Genomic DNA, 15,711 nt, shown 5'->3' on the forward strand with positions numbered 1-15,711 from the left:
GGCGTGCGGCCACTTTACGCCCGCCCCAGCCGTTCTGCAGCACCTGCCCGCACTGCCCTGGGCCCCGCCAGCGGCAACAATCGGCCCTGAGTTCACTGCCCACCTCCCAGTACCCACCCCGGGCCTCGCGCGGGAAGGCTACGCTCTCCCTACGGCCCGGCGCGGGCGCGCTCCCCCTCGGAACAAAAGCCCCCTGACATCTCTCGGCCAGGGGGCAAGGCAGCCACCCTGCTCGGGAAGGCGCCAACTCCCGGATGTTGGCAAGCTCAGGGCCAGCGCCAGCTTCCGAGTGTGTTTACGTGCTCTCCTCGCACCCCCCCATCCCCGATGGCGCAGCACCGTGAGGCGCGGGGAGACTGCACCCCACCCCCTCGTCCCTGCGCGAACAAAAACCCGGAGAGGGAGGGAGGCCTTACCAGACTCCTAAAAGCCAAACGTATCTACAGGTTTTAATCCGCCATTAGCATCTAAATCTCGAAAGGAGAGGAGAAGGGGGTGGGGGCCAGTGAAAAGTAACCCCACACACAAAAGAAAAGTTGTTGGTTTTCTTCGCAGTCAGCCTGGCAGGAGCGACCTTCCTGGCTGACAGCCAGCAGCGCGTCACGGCCCGGAGTCTGCTTTCTTTAAAGGCACAGCAAGCTTCCGCGCGCGGGGGGCGGGGGGCGGGGGCGCGGGAAGCCCGGGCGGGGCGGGGCCGGGCGAGGGGCGGGGCGGCGGGGGCCTGGCCAAGAACAAGAGAATAAGTGCTCCGAGGAGGAGCGGGGGAGGGGGAGGAAGAGCGGGCCGAGCCAGCAGACACATTTACCCACGGCAACGCGGCCGGTCGGAGCCGAGCCACACTGGCCTACACACAACGCCACCCCGTCGTGATCGCGCGGACACTCCCCCTCGGCTCTCTCCCACCCAGGCCTTCAGACAGCAGTGACAGCCGGCCGGCGACGCGGGCGCCCTGCGCAGCACCCCGGCCCCGGGCTGCAGGGGGACAGCCTGGGGCAGGGGCGCGCGCTGCGCCCACACAAAGCGCCTCCCCTCCTTCCCCTGGCCACGGGCACCCTGCGCCCAGTCCCCGAGGGAGTGTCTCCGGCCGTACCTTCTGCGTGGCAGGGCCAGGACGCAGTGCCGGCCTGCTCCTCCCCCTCGGCCACCCGAACAAGAGGCCCAGGAGATTCGGGCCCTCGAGCGCGGGCCTGCGCCGTCCTGTCCGGTGGCTGCGTGCTATTGTAGACTGGAGAATGGCCGCCAAAATCCCAGCTGCGCTGCCAGAACCTAATCCCCTGTTCCGCTGAGCATCGGTGGGGAGGGGCGGAGGGGCCAAGGCAGCAACCTGGTGTGCGTGCAGCAGGCACTGGCCAGAGCCCCTTCACAGAGACAGGCGCAGGGCCATCAGCCAAAATTCGGGCCTGCCTCGCCTACACAACAGCAAAGGAAAGATGTCTGCCTCTTAGCAGGCAAAACCACGGCATTTCCACCAGTGAGCAGGGACCCTCGCGGGGCAGTTAACCCCCCTCATCTGACCTTCACTCACCTCTGGGGCATTTATTGCGCACCTGCTATAGGACCCTAAAAGGAGCAGACCAGGATGAATTAGATACTGCGTTTACACTGAGGTAGCTTATAGTAATGAAATGTAACAAACATTCGATTTTAAGAGTATGTACCAAACGCACAAAGGAACAAAGAAAAAGTCTAACGGAAGGGGAGAGAAATACTTTTAAAAAGGTATTTAATATAGAACTTGACATACGTAATATAGAATTCTCCCAGGTGTGGACTCGGAGAGATGAATGGGCAAGAAGGGAATTACAAACAGGCTAGAGACTCTTGAACATCAGACCAAGGCATCAACTACAGGTTTGAAAGGTTATTGGGTTGGTTTTACAACAGAGATGCGGTGTGATGAGAACTGTCCTTAGAGATGATTAATCTGGTATATCAATGAATGAGACTAGACAGCAGGGAGGTGAGTGGGGAGGCTGCCCCAGCAGGAGACAGGGAATCAGGATGATATGGCCTGTGGGACAAGAAAGAGTGGGGTGGAAGAGGAATGCAGAGTCATTGTGCAGGCAGAATGAAGAGACTGTGATAACGGATTAGAAGCAGAGAGGAATGTGCTAAGTGACGGAAAGGCCATATACAGAGTTCAGTTAAGTGAGGACTCACATGCGGGGCAAGCAGAATCCATCAGCAGCTAACGCTTATTCCCTCGCTGCATACAGTGTGCCAGGCACCATTCTACTGACCTATTGTATATTAACTCATTTGTCTTAGAAACGCTTTGTTAATGAGATAAGTACTCTATCACCTCCCTTCACAAGAAAATTGAGCCACAGAGGCTAAACATTTTGATCCAGATTACACAGCAAGAATGTTGCAGAATTCTGTACTGTTCATTGCTAACTTTGTGATCCCTGCATATGACCTCTGAGCCACAGGATTCATGTTAATAAAAATGGATAAAGATACTTTATAAGACTATAATAAGGATTAACCCTAGCATCGATTGTGACGATGACTGCCCAACTCTAATAATATTTAAACCATTGAATTGCATGGTATGTGAATTTTGTCAATAAAATACAAAGATTAATCAATAACATCTTAAGTTACTGTAGCGGATTCTTGGTGCCATCCCATCGCTTCCTTTGGGCATGTTGGTTGGAGGCCTATCACAGTTATCCAAGCGGAAGCTGGATCACCATTTGTTAGGGACACCAGTGAAGGGCAGTTTCCCTGGATGCTCCAGAGGCCTGCCTTCCTCCCCAAGTGGTCGGGATTGTTTTTCCAGCTCAAAGCTCAGTTCCTCAAATATTTCTAGACAGTGGTTATCTTAAATGGGAATCAAATCAGTGGCAGTGAATTTTTCACCTTCCACACTAGATACTAATGTATTACATCGATGATCAGAAAACTGTATTTTCATGCAGCACTTGGCACTTGTACTGTCTAATATATACATGCAGGAAAGTCATGTTTCCACATCTAGAACGTGAATTGATCAAGGGCATAGGCAGCTCTAACTGTCTACGATTCTCTGGAGCAGGGAGCACATTAGGGTTCTTTCATCTGTCCCACTCAACTCTATCTGGGTGGCAGTTCCCAAAGCCATCCTGCTGCTCACTTGGGTATGCCTATGGTGATGGTGGTGGTGGCGGGAGTATTAGGAGTGGCACAGCCAGACTCAAACTCACTGCTGCATAGACCCCGAACACCCTGCAGCTTCTCGTAGGATCCACAGGACTGTTGCTAAGCTGTGGTCAGCAATGGCTACGAGTAGAAGGGGAAATTCATGTTCAAATGGTGGCGGCCTGGAGTGCCCTAACATAATGGGGCTGAAACCTGCCTCAAAAGAGGGCAGAAGTTTCCCCACCCACTGCCTTGCCCCAAACTCAAGGCCACAGCCTCAGAAAGGCTTGCTGTTCCTCAGGAAGTGCTCTTGTAAGCTGCCAAGTCGCCATATTGGCTGTTTGCTGTTGTGGACAGCCTAGGGAGGCAGCCAGTTTCTCCAGCATCCCTCTCCCCCACCACAGGGCTACCCCTCCCTTTGGGTGGCAGGACTTCCCCACCTCTCCAGGTAGCCTAACCAGCCAGGCGGGCCACATAGCTCCTGCCAGATTCCACACATCTTTGCTGACTCACTGTCCCCAAAGGACTAAGATATAACACCAAACTCACTGCCAATGAGTCTGTGCCAACTCAGAGAGACCCTATAAGTAAGACAGCGTAGGCTTGCCCCTGTGAGTTGTTGAGACTGACTCTTTATGGGAGTAGAAAGCCTGTCTTTCTCCCTTGGTGGTTTCCAACTGCTGACCTTGCAACTGGCAGCCCAACATATAAAAACTATGCTACTGGGAGATTATGCAGCATTGGAAAATAATTATTCATTCCTTTAGATTTCCTTTCAAATACATAGTCCCTCCGCTGTACAGTACATCACTTCAGTCAAAATAAAGGATTTGGCAAAAGGGAAAAAAAACAAAACTATGCTACCAGAAGACTAGGGTAAGAGTAGTAAAATCTTTTTTTTTTTTTTTAAGGAAAATGACTAACACAAAATTCAGGATATAAGATGAATAAGCACCTGGTGGGTGCAGGGGTCTCAGCTGGGTGGCAGGTCCATAAGTATTCATTTTCTGTTTTCATTGTTGTTTAAAATGGAGTCCATTCACACTGTTACGGAAACAAGAGCCCAGATGGTTATTAAAAGTTACAGTCTCGGATTGAGGGATGCCCAGAGCAGCCAGTATTTGCAAAACTCCTGAGAAAACTGCCTTGCTTGTAGGGAATTCTCAATAAACAGCTATTGATTTAAAGAAAGAAAAAAAAAGAGAGAGAGTTACAGTCTCTTTTGGGAGAGACCATAAATTTAATTCATAACTGTTTTCAAATGGAAATGATTGAAATTTGTTTAAAAAAAGAGAGTCACAGTCTCAAACTTGCACAGGCAGTTCTACCCTATCCTATAGTTACTGAGAATTGGCTGCTGCTCAGGAGAACAGGTTTTTCTATTTCCGTCAAGACTTATACAGTCTCAGAAACCCACAGGGGCAGTTGCACCCTATTCTATAAGGTCACTATGAGTTGGCATCAATGCAATAGCAGTGTGTTATAGTTTTTAATGTATTTTGCCTTGTTTTATTATTTTTTTAAATTTTAAACAAAAAAAAAATAGTGAAAGCAATTCCCCTGGGATTGTGCCTAGGAGTGAGATGATTCTAATGCTAACTGCCCCGCAATCAAGGTCTTTCATAACCCAGTCCCAGTCTTAATCTTCTCATTTATACCTTTTCCCAAGCCTTCCTCCCATCGCACTGTCCTCGGATTTCCTTCTGAACGTCCTGCTCAGCTTATTAGCCTGGAAGGGAAACCTGCTGTAGCCAGGGCTCAGTGAAGGCCCTCCCCACCCCTACAGTCCTCACATGCCTGCTCACCAGAGAAGTTGGCAAGAAATATTCTCTTATGGGCCCCTGTCCTATTACAATACTTTTTAGTCTTTTCTCTTGCCACACGATATCCTGGCTTAATATGTAAAAACCATTGTTGTGGTTGTTACCACTGTAATAACTAACATTTACTGTGCACTTATTATATGCCTGGCACTATGGCACATTACAATAACCAAATGAGGTAAATACTATGATTATCCCTGTATCACATTAAGGGAAACCAAAGGTAGAAAGATTAAATCACTTGCCTATGGCCCTATTGCTAGTAAATGCTGAAGATAAAATTTGTACCCAGTTGGATCAATCTCCAGAGCCCATCCCCACAGTAGGTCTATAATCCAAAGGAAACTCTATAGAGTGGATTTTATTTCTCTTTTAAAGATGAGGAATCTAAGACTTAAGAATTAAATGATTCAGTCACATTAGTAATGAATGAGTTGTCTATCTGGTCTCTAAATTATTCTCTATAGCTCTTAAATTAACATTGAATGAACACATAAAAGAGTACATAAATGGTAGCCTCATATTTCTACCTACTCAAAAATAAAAAATTTTAATTGTAACAGAATCAAATCAATCTAATTTTAAAAGTCATCCCTAAAGAATTTTCTGCATGTAACAAAACCTTTACAAATGTTAAAAGAACAAACACTCCGCTGAAGCAGCCAGCTTCAGAGAACAGAAAAATCTTCTACTGGGTGGGACTTGGAGTGAGAGATCCCAGGGTACCAAGCCATGGAGAGAAAGCTGGGGAGGAAGCCACACGGGTAGGAGGGTAGTAGGACTGACTGCTGTTTCAGAGGGCGGGCATGGACCTTCTTTACCTCTCCTCATTCTCCCTCTCCAGAGGGCAGTGGCAAGTTAATGAGGCAGGGTTGGTGAGTGGAGGCTTCCTGGGGAGAAGTACAGAGGCCAAATCAAAGCCCAGAGAGGGCTCATTATAGCATCCAAGCAGGCCTGCTGCGTTCTCCCTCAAGAAGACTTTTCTACCAAACACCTAAGAACCTGTTCACCCTGTTTCCAGGGCACAGAGGAGTGCAGGGCTCCATCCCTATAGGCAACACATCCAGCACAATGTTTGTTCACAAACACAGACCTGATGATGAGAAAGAAAGCAAAAGAAATGGAAGCAAGAAGGAACCGTTTTACTGATTTGAGACACCTTATTAGTGGTAGAAAAAACACACTAGACTGGGTGTTGGTAGCCCTGGATAACTATGGGTTTGAGGCAAGTCACTTCCCCTAGTTTGGGTCCCACCAAAAAGAGAATTGGATCAGTCACATTTAAGGGTACCTTTGGCATCGGGCAGGAGCCCTGGTGGTGGTGTAGTGGCAATGTGTTGAGCTGCTAACCAAGCAACGTCAGCAGTTCGAAACCACCAGCTACTCCCAGGAAGAAAGAAGAGACTGTCCATTCTATTCCTGTAAGAGTGATGGTCTCAGAAAGCCACAGGGGTTGCACTGCCCTATCCTGTAAGGCTGTGACAATTTGGAATCAACTGGATAGTGGTGAGCTTGGCTTAGGTTTGTTTTTTTTAACCACCTCCAAAAAATTTCCTGATTCTTTTCCCAGGACTTCCTTTCCAAATAAATAGTAAATTCCCGACAAGCAGGTGTTTTGTTTGTATACCTGAATTCCATCCTCAAAGTGAGGCACATGGGCTTCCTTACTGCTGATGTAGAAGACGGCTCACAGGAACAGGCAGTACCAACTTGGCATGAGGTACGACTTTACAGAGGTGACTGGAGCTATACTAGAGTGCTAACAAGGCAATTTTTTGTAAATAAAGGCCACAGAGAAATTGTAATTTTATAACATATGTCTATGCAATTTAAAAAAAATGAAGCTTTCTCGACCTGGTCAAAAGGAGCCCTGGGATGTGGAGATTGCATTTGGCTGTCAATCAAACGTCAGCCGTTTGACCCTCAGCCACTCCCCAAAGGAGAAAACTCCTGGCACTCTGCTCCTGTAAAGATGATCACCCGGAGAGCCCCATGGGACTGTGTCCTCTGTCAAAGGCCACTATCAATCAGAATCGAGTCGATCTGTTCAGAAAAGCAGGTGGAACAATGGCCGGCCAGTGCCATTGCTCGGGGCTATGGGGCTGGCTCTACCTCATAAGCACCGTGTGCAGCACAGGGAGATACTGTCCACCCCCGCACCGGCCTCCCGTGGGCGTGAGCCATCTGAGCAGCCGTTCTCAACCTGTGGGTCGCGACCCCTTTGGGGATCAAACAACCCTTTCACAGGGGTTGTGTGATTCATAACAGTAGCAAAATGACAGTGATGAAGTCGCAACCACATGAAGAACTGTATTCAAGGGTGGCGGCATTAGGAAGGTTGAGAACCACTGCGTTACAGCTACAAAATCTGATGGGGCAGTTCGACTCCATCATGAAAGCTCTGCCGTCACATCAATTCCCATTCACAGCAGCTGCCCCCGAGGATTTTCAAGGCTGTAATCTACCACCTAGTCATCCTTCATACCTGGGAGTTGGAACCTTTCGGTTAAGACCAATGCGTTTTCACCTCTCTAGTTAGCAGAACCCGGATGGTGTAGAGGTTATGTATCAGGCTGCTAAGCACAGTCAGCAGTTTTGAAACCACTAACTGCTCCGAGGTTGGAAAATAAGGCTTTCCATTCCTGTAAAGGATTTACAGTCCCAATTTCACAACTCTTCTTGATGTGACTGAACTATTGAATTGTCTGATATGTGAATTATATGCCAATAAAAATGCTGGGGGGGGGGAAGAAAAGCAGCAAACTTTTTGGTTATAAACCACTGAAGGGGGAGAGAGACGAGGACGGGGGGTGGGGGGGTTCCAGTCTCAGAAACCCACGAAAGCAGTTCTACCCTGTCCTATAGGGTCGCTGAGCCAGTGCTGACTGGAAGGCAGTGAGTTTGGTTAAAAGCCAAATGATTAACTAAACCACTGTCAGATGAGTCCATGAGTCGAGTGATTCATGAGTGACTCCATGAGTCGAGTGATTCAACAGCACACAGCAACATACTTGGTCAACATATCACAGAACCTCAATGTGGAAAGCAATCTTAATAGCCATCTAATTCAACCATGTGACAGCCCATGGCATACATTTTACAACTTATTTGTATGCCTTCAGCAAGATATGCTGAAATGAGATATTAAACTTGCGTTTTCAGGAGAACGTAAGCTTAGAGAAGAGGAACCCAGAGGGCTGTCCATACCTCCCCCTCTCAGCATGACCTTAGCTTCCATGTCTGCCCCTCATTCCCAGCACTGAGGCCCTCTGTCTTTTGGTTCCACTCCTCCTACACCACCAGATGCCTTCCAAACCCTGACAGCCACGGACACACAGTGATAAGGGTTGGACTTCTACCCAACATGTTCATTGACACAACTCTGTAAACATTGCTGCTTCATTTTACCAAAGAAGAATTCTATTCTGAAAGGTTCAATACCTTGCCTAAGGTCACACGGCTGAAGAGCAACAGGCCCAGAACAAAACTAATCTTCTGGTTCCAAATCCAGAGTTCTTTCTAGCAAACTTTTAACCAAGATCCCCATGACATGGAAGGAGGGATATCATTACTGACATTACATGGAGGTTGGCTGAAAGGTTCTTACTTGAATTTTACTGACTATGCAAGGCATAGTCATAACAAACTATGAATAACTGCAAAAAATGAGAATCCCATAACACTTAATCATGCTTGTGGTAGTTACATAATCTGTTGTCAATTTGAGAGGATTAAGAGTGAAGGAGTGGAGTTTAGCCTGTCAATCTTTAAGTCGAAGCTTGATGCCCTGATTTGGAGGCGCTAAGGAGATAAATAGCTCGCTTGTAGGCGGGACACTCACTCACTCCCTGGGAGACACTGCAGCTGACAAGACACATGGAGTTATGCTAATGCCCTGACCTGGAGGAGCCAGGGTGGAGACCCCTTGCTAGCGCTGAGATGCTTATACCACCGCTGGATCCACAAGACTTTCCACCCACTGGCCTGTGAGCGTCCTACATTCGGCGTCATTGCATGTGTTTTGAGTCTAAAGAGGAATTCATAGATTGGTATCAGACATATGGGTTAATATCGGATTTATGGACTTGATCTGGACTGGGCTGGGCTGTTTTCTCCATAGTCAATTGCTCTTGTCTCTAAAGCTCGTTCTTATACACGAGTGTCTGTGAATTTGTTTCTCTGATGCTCATGAGCAATGTGTACATACAAAAAGTAGCAGCGATTCAAACAGAACCAGAGGACACTTGAGTGGTATGAAATTAGGAAAGGTGGGTGTCAGGTTGCATCCTTTCACCATACTTATCAATCTGTATGTTGAGGCAAAGAATCCAAGAAACTGCACTATCTGAAGAAAAAATGAAGCATCAGAATTAGAGGAAGGCTTATTAATAACCTGATGAAGAGTCAAAGATTACAGTCTTCAGTATAGATTTGAATATATGAAAACCAAAATCCTTCCCAACTAACCAGTACATAACATCATGATCAATGGAGAAAAGATGGAAGTTGTCCAGTTTCATTTAACTTGGCTCTACAATCAATGCTCATGAAAGCAGCAGTCAAAAGGAAGTGGTGTTAACAAACCCAGGGACAAGGGACCAACAAGTGATCCAAAATCGGTGGCGAGGAGGGTGTAGGAAACCTGGTCGGGGGTGATCACGGGCAACATAGCCAAGAGGAATTACTGAAACCCAAATGAAGGTTGAGCATGATAGTGGGACAAGAGGAAAGTCAGGAAACAGAGTAAAGAACAAGGAGGCAAAGGGCATTTATAGAGGTCTAAATTCAGGCATGTACATTATGTAAAAATATTTGAGGTTGGGGAAATAGATCTGTATACATAAATTTATAGGTTTAGTACTGAGGTAGCAGATGGACAGTGGGCCTCCACTCAAGTACTCCCTCAGTGCAAGAACACTTTGTTTTATTAAACTGGCATTCCATGATGTTCACCTTCCCCACACGATCAATCGCTGAAGACAAATGGGTACTTAGCAAATGTGGTGAAGAAAGCTGATGGCAGTTGCCTGGCTATCAAAAGATACAGCATCTGGGTTCTTAAAGGCTTGAAGGTAAACAAGCGGCCATCCAGCTCAGAAGCAACAAAGCCCACATAGAAGAAGCACACCAGCCTGTGAAATCATGAAGTATCGAAGGGATCAGGTACCAGGCATCAAAGAACAAAAAAATCTTATCATTGTGAATGAGGAGGAGTGCAGATTAGGGACCCAAAGCTCATCTGGAGGCAAATGAACATCCCCTTACTGAGGGTCAGAGGGAGGAGCCAGTCAGGGTACAGTGTAGCAACAATGAAACATACAACTTTCTTCTAGTTCTTAAATGCTTCCTCCCTCCCCCACCCACTACCATGATTGCAATTCTACCTTACAAATCTGGCTAGAGGAGAGGATGTACACTGGTACTGATAGGAACTGGAAACACAGGGAATCCAGGGCAGATGATCCCACCTGGAGGGTAGAGGGAAGGTGGAATAGAAAGGGTGAACCAATTACAAGGATTTACATATAACCTCCTCCCAGGGCAATGGACAACAGAAAAGTGCGTGAAGGGAGACATCGGACAGTGTAAGATATGGCAAAATAATAATTTATACATTATCCAGGGTTCCTGAGGGAGGGGACATGGGGAGGGAGGGGGAAATGAGGAGCTGATAAGAAGGGCTCAAGTAGAAAGTAAATGTTTTGAGAATGAGGGCAGCAAATGTATAAAGGTGCTTGACACATGTATGTATGTATGGACTATGAGAAGAGTTGGATGAGCCCCCAATAAAATGATTTAAAAAAAAAGAAAGCAGCAGTCAAGAGTTCAAAGACAAATCTGCTGCACAAAACCTTTTCAACATGCTAAAAAGTAAAGAAGTCACTGAGGTTCAATGTTTGCCTGACCCAAGCCACAGTATTTTCAATTGCCTCAATATGCATGTGAAAGTTGAACAATGAATAAGTAAGACTGAAGAATGAGTACGTTCGACTTATGAAGAACAAAGACATCTGTATTGAAAGACGTACGGCCAGAATGCTCCTTAGAAAGAAGGATGGCAAGACTTTGTCTTATGTACTTTTGGACATGTTGTCAGGGGTCACCAGTCCCTGGAAAAGGACACCATGCTTGGTAAAGTAGTGGGCTGGCAAAAAAGAGGAAGAAGATGGACTGACTGTGGTAGTAACTGCAACACTGAGCTCAAACATTTTAACAACAGTTGTGTGGACGGGGCAGGACAGACAATGTTTCCTCTGTGTATACAGAGTTGGAGCCAATGTGCTCACCACTACCCACTTACAAACCAATAAGGTCCTCATTCCTAAGAACACGTTCACTACATTCAAAAAGAAAACAGCAGAAGGACAATGACTGGAAAGGGAACTAATAGGATGCTAGTGATACTGTTTCTTGATGTAGGCAGGCGCAAGCTACACAGGTGTCTTGACTCTGGATTGTCATCAAGCTGTATACTTACAATCGTGCACTTCTATGTATGTATGTATGTTACTCTACTAAGAAGGAAAAGAAAAAATCAAATCAATAACCACCAGGCAAAATTAGGAAAACAATCAAAATTCAGGGCTACACAGATATTCCCCTTACTTTTAAAATAGAAACTAAACGCAAGAGGGCTTCAAAGATTTGTGGAAAAATTCCATGATCCTTTAATTCCATTTTTCCATAAATTGTGTAAGCTCCCTCAAATAGGGCATATGAGTTAAATAACGATGCACAAAACCCTTGCATGCTCAACTAATATATATGGTTAGAATAAGCCTGATGGGGCTGAGAAAAAGAAAGCCTTAGAGGGCCAATGAATAGGGGGAAAGAGGGAACAGCTGAAAAGTAGAACTATATCACTAGTGACATCTCGATTTCAGATATTAAAAGAAAAAATGGCCAATGATGATGGAAAGATGACATTAACTATAAAATAATCTACAATTTCAGAATGTGGAGAAAAAATGAAATACAGTTATCTAATCTCAAGAGTACTCCAATTAGGGGATTGTGGCTGCTTGCATAAATTCTTCCTCTTAAAGATGAGAAGCCTGGGGCCCACAGACATTAAATGGCCTTATTAAATTTAAGCCCAAAACAAATTCACTGCCATTGAGTCAATACTGACTCACAGCAAACCTACTGGTCGGAGTAGATCTGCTCCTGTGGGTTTCTGACATTGTAACTCTTTTGTGTGAGTCTCGGTCTCATTTTTCTCCAGTGGAGCAGCTGATGACTTCCTTAGAATGGCTGCTTGTGCAGTCAGCAGCCCAATGTGTAACTACTACTCCACCAGGTCTCCTTAACGTTGAGCTCCGGCATCAGAAAATTGAGAACTACAACTAAAATGTTGGTTTTCTGACTCTTGGTTTTTTTTGACTACCCAGATGCCTCTCTTAAACCCAGGGGAAGATTTACACACCAACTACTTTCATTTTCACTTTCATAATTCTTCACTTCAATAACTCATTTTAAAAATTAACAAACAGAAGCACGTTTTAAAAAGCAATTAAGATGGACACAATGTTTAGGGGGGGAAAGTACCTCTTAAAAAGCAATTAAGGTGAGCACAGTGTTTAGGAAACTTCACTTGTTATACATGTTTACTTTCCTTTTCTCAAAAACCAATGAGACAAAATAAAGCTAGATCAGAGACATATTAATGATCTTCCATTCTCCTAAAAGGCATTAACAGATTTCTCCCATGCTCCAAAAAACATAAGAGCACATAGTAAAGATGATTTTTTTTTTTTTTTGCTTTCTCTTAGCGGAACACTCCGATTACAGTACACACAATTTAGTAGCTGCAATTTGATTTTTTTTTCACTTAACAATTTTTCATGAACAGTCCCTGCAGGATCAAGGAACATCATTCTAATTCACACTTTCTAAAAGCTGCAGACTAATAATCCAATGGTTTTATTCTAGCATATTTTTATATTTTCTTACTGATGGACTATAGACTACTATTACTCTGTTACCATTTTGGACAAATGGTATATCTCTGTGCTCTGAATATCTTTGTGCATTTCTTTGTAAATGAAAGAAAAGCTCGTTTTGCACACACTTTCTTTCTTTCCTGACTCTGTGTCTGGATAGCTCACAAAATGATCCTCAGGGCCCAGTGTAGTCACAGAAAGCAAAGCAATTTGGAGAATGTCGAGACCTGACGTGATAGTTACTGTTGGTAAATTAGAATTGCTCTGATTTGGCTGCCTTAGTCAGCCACCTGCACGTGCCACACCCCCAATACATGTTCTCTGCTCTGGTCTCCGCTGCTGCTCCCAACTCAGTTGATGTGGCCAGTGAGAATTTGGGGAGTTAATGCTACCTGTCATGCTGCTCACCCAGCCAAGTGCAGACAGGCCCATCAGCTACCAAACAATTAGGGAAGAAAACGAATGCATTATTGCTAACAATGAATTCAGTGTGAGTGTGTTTGTGTGTGTCAACACCTGGTGTACATCTCTTTTACACCCAAGAAAGTACTTAGGATATATACCAATCATTGGAAGTGATTATTAAAAAAGCTTTTGCATGTAAAATATTACAAGGGGACTTCAAAATGTATTGGGGGAGGGAGAAATGAGATGAAAAGATATTGGAATTTAACACTTTTTCAAAAAATAAGAAAAACTAACAGTGAGTGCAAAAAAGAAGAAAATGTTCTCAAATTGATTGTGGTAGAGATAGATTATACAACTCTTCATGATATGACTGAGCTGCTGAAGTGTACGTTTTATATATATATATATATAATATATGGATTATGTGCCAATAAAACTGTTAAAAATAAGAAAAAACTCATCTAATTAAAAACTAGTCATACAACAAAACCCACATGGAAGAAGCACACCTGCCTGTCCTGACTTGATCGCTGAGGACAAAGTGGGTGCATAAGCAAAAGTTGCGAACAAAGCTGATGGTGCCTGGCTATCAAAAGATATAGCATCAGAGGTCTTAAAGGCTTGACGACAATCAGGTGGTCATCTAGTTAAGAAACAACAAAGCCAAGTCCACAAGGAAGAAGTATACCAGCCTACCCCGTAACGAACACTGAAGACAAAGCGGGTACATGGGCACGTGCGGTGAAGAAAGCTGATGGTGCCCAGTTGTCAAAATATATAGAATCTGGGGTCCCATAGGCTGGAAGATAAACAAGGGGCCATCTAACTGTAAAACAACAAAGCCCACATGGAAAATGCACACCAGCCTATGAAATGACAAGGCATCGAAGGGATCAGGTATCAGGTATCAAAGACAAAGAAAAAATCATAGCATTGTGAATGAGGGGGAGTGTAAAGTGGGGACCACCCTGGGCCCATCTGGGAGAAATTGGACAACCCCTTGCAGAAGGGCTGTGGGGAGGTGACAAACCAGTCAGAGTGCAGTGTAGCAATGATGAAACATACAATTTTCCTCTAGTTGTTTTTTTCCCCTCTAGTTCTTGAATGCTTCCTCCCCACCCCACTATCATGATTCCAATTCTACCTTACATAACCGGGCCGTCACCCAGTCTGACTGCAAGTCTTACAAGGCACCTCTGAATGGGTTTGAACCACCAACCTTAGGTTACTAGTCCAGCACTCACTGCTGGCACTCCTAAGGGATTCCTTCACTGGCACATAACACCCTGCATGTCAATTCATGGTGATCTCAGGCCCTACAGAGTAGAATTGCTCCATTTGGTGGTGGTGGTGAGGGGACCGGTTGGCTACAATCTTTGCCACCAGGCCTTTCTTCTGCAGTGCTACTTGATAGTTGGTTCTAAAACCCACCTCTAGGTTAGGAGTCGAGTATAAAACAACCACATTACCCAAGGTCCTTTCTTAACCCCACCGCTGCTGAGTCAGTTCTGATTTCTAGCCCACAGAAGGACATTGAACAACTGCCTCCCAGCCTTGCCAAGGCTATAAATCTCTAGGGGAGCAGACTGTCCCACCTTTCTCTTGTAAAGTGGCTGGTGGGTTTAAACTGCGAACTTTTATTAAGACATCTGATTGCTTTAACCATGACACCACTAAGTCTCCTTGCTAGGCACCTTACCCCACCCCTCTAAAACAAAACAAAACACTGCCAATGAGTGGCTCCCAACTCATATGACAGAGAACGGTTACGGTTTCTTAGACTACCTCATGGGAGCAGACAGCCTCATCTTTCCGTGGCTGTAGCTAGTCGCTTTAAAGCTTTCATTATCAGGCCAACACTGAAACATTACCAGGGTCCTGAAAACAAAACACACACTCTCTCTCTCTCCCCACCCCACCCCACCCCATTGTCCCTGAGTTGACTGTGGCTTGTACTGACCCTATAAAGAATTTCTGGGGTTATAAATCTTTATGGGAGCAGATAGTCTCATCTTTCTTCCTCAGAGCAGCTGGTAGATTTGAACTACCAATCTTGTAGTCAGCAATCATAAGCTAAATAATCTTGTTTACCTGTAGGACAACTGGCAAATTCTTTCAATGAGGGAGCAGGTAAAGCCAATGTGTTAACAAGACAAAGTCCTCTAAAGTCACACATCTAGCATGAGTAGGCAGCAGAAAATGTCATGTGGTTGCCCATTTTAGGGGACTGGCAAGCTGTGTTTACACAATCCTAAATAAAATTAGGGCACTGAGGGAAAGAGGAGAGAAGGGGTTAGGTTAGGAGGTATGGAGTCTAGTTTTCCTCCTCCATTCAGAACTCAAATCTCCCTGCCTGGCACCTAGAAGCAAATTCCCTACCACTGAGTCAATTATGAGTCATAGTGGCCCTGTAG

The 15,711-nt window shown here is 45.3% G+C and overlaps 1 protein-coding gene across 8 annotated transcripts in view; it reads right to left on the bottom strand.

Annotated features, from left to right (window-relative positions):
- Positions 1 to 15,711, bottom strand: part of NUMA1 (nuclear mitotic apparatus protein 1) — a 73,315-nt gene that overhangs the window by 38,860 nt on the left and 18,744 nt on the right. For 2 of the 8 annotated variants that reach the window (XM_075546196.1, XM_075546198.1), the window contains exon 1: positions 417 to 597. The exons of the other annotated variants lie outside the window; for them this stretch is intronic. The gene's annotated coding sequence lies outside the window, so the exon portion shown is untranslated. Of the gene's footprint in view, positions 1 to 416; positions 598 to 15,711 lie in introns of those variants that run through there. 8 annotated transcript variants of the gene reach the window in all.

This window comes from Tenrec ecaudatus, chromosome 4 (assembly GCF_050624435.1).
Source record: "Tenrec ecaudatus isolate mTenEca1 chromosome 4, mTenEca1.hap1, whole genome shotgun sequence".
NCBI lineage: Eukaryota > Metazoa > Chordata > Mammalia > Afrosoricida > Tenrecidae > Tenrec > Tenrec ecaudatus.